The sequence below is a fragment of the Octopus bimaculoides genome, chromosome 1 (genome assembly GCF_001194135.2).
Source record: "Octopus bimaculoides isolate UCB-OBI-ISO-001 chromosome 1, ASM119413v2, whole genome shotgun sequence".
Classification (NCBI taxonomy): domain Eukaryota; kingdom Metazoa; phylum Mollusca; class Cephalopoda; order Octopoda; family Octopodidae; genus Octopus; species Octopus bimaculoides.
Window position 1 is genome coordinate 31,288,552 of NC_068981.1, and position 1,724 is coordinate 31,290,275.

A 1,724-nucleotide genomic window follows, 5' to 3' on the forward strand; every position below is an offset into this window, starting at 1 on the left:
ATATATATATATATATATATATATATATATATATATATATAGAGAGAGAGAGAGAGAGAGAGAGAGAGAGAGAGAAGGAGATATATAGACAGATAGATAGATAGATAGATAGATAGAAAAACATTTCTCAATCTGCCCGGCGTCTGTCAATCTGTCTAGTTATAGCTCTCACACTGACATAAGAAAACCTATAACAAATTAAACTTCCTACAATTTATCACATGGTCTTCTCCTACTAAAGTATTTAGTCCCACACGTAGTATCCTATTCTAGACTAATGCATCCTCTCGAGGGCTGTAGCTCTAAATTGACTAATGTTCTGACATGTGCCAATGCATGCAGTTTGTTTACCTGGTTCAAACAAATCCACTGTGTTGGAAGTATACTCCGTCAGAATGTCTGACTCTAGTCAACCAGAAGTAATCTTCTAATATGGACTTGCAAATTGAGAGTGTTGTGTTTGAGCCACTGGAAAAAGATTAAAAGATGAATTGGGCGCAAACTTAAAAGACTGCAGGATCAACCAATATTGGGGAAAAGATCTTGCCGAACACAAACTGTATTAAATGCAACTGGCACAACGTGCTCCAAATTATCTGAATTTTTAAAAATCGCTGTCGCATAAGCCACAAGAAATTCTCTGCGAGAATAGGGATTTCAAGACAGCAGGACCCGTAAACAATCCTCTTCTGTTTTCTTTCTTATTGCCTTTCATTCATTCATTGATTCATTTTCTCTTTCTCTTATGTTCAGCAGATACTAGTTTACCGACAAATTTAACGGACAACATGCATACGTATATAAATACACAGAGACACACACACATACACACACACACACACACAAACACAAACACATACATACCCAACACATATCCAGAGAGAGAGAGGGATGGGGAGAATTTAAAGCACGTTTTCGGAATTTGGAAAAAACCTGTGATATTTAATTATGTCAAACATTATTTACCTATAAATGTAATTATTGAAGGTTTTTCAGTATCATTATCCGTATGATTATATTGTTGTCTATATAGATTATGTAATTTCATAATGATTTGTACGTGTGTAAATTTGAACGTGTAATTTATTTATTTAAAAGTGAAACAACCGTAGTCCTACTTTATATATATGTGCCTGCAAGACCCATTCTATAGAATGAATATTGCATGTAGTTACATAGTAGCATTATCATACATGAATGGACATATCACAATATATAGAACTAAGTAGGTTAGAAAGAACAAACCTAAGTTACTCCAGAGCAGTATATTTCTTTTTCGAAGAATTGCTCAAACTTCTAAGTGAAAGGATAAACAAGGGAAAAAATATGAAATATATGAGCGTTTGGAGGCCTATAATTACAGTATGTATGTATTATAATACATACACATATACATACATACCTGCATACATACATGCATATATAGGTATGCATGTGTATATATATATGTGTGTATATAAATATATGTATATATATGTTACTCTTTACTCTTTTACTTGTTTCAGTCATTTGACTGTGGCCATGCTGGAGCACCGCCTTTAGTCGAGCAAATCTCCCCCAGGACTTATTCATTGTAAGCCTAGTACTTATTTTATCGGTCTCTTTTGCCGAACCGCTAAGTTACGGGGACATAAACACAACAGCATCGGTTGTCAAGTGATGTTGTGGGGACAAATACAGACACAAAAACATATGCATACATTCATACATATATACATATATAC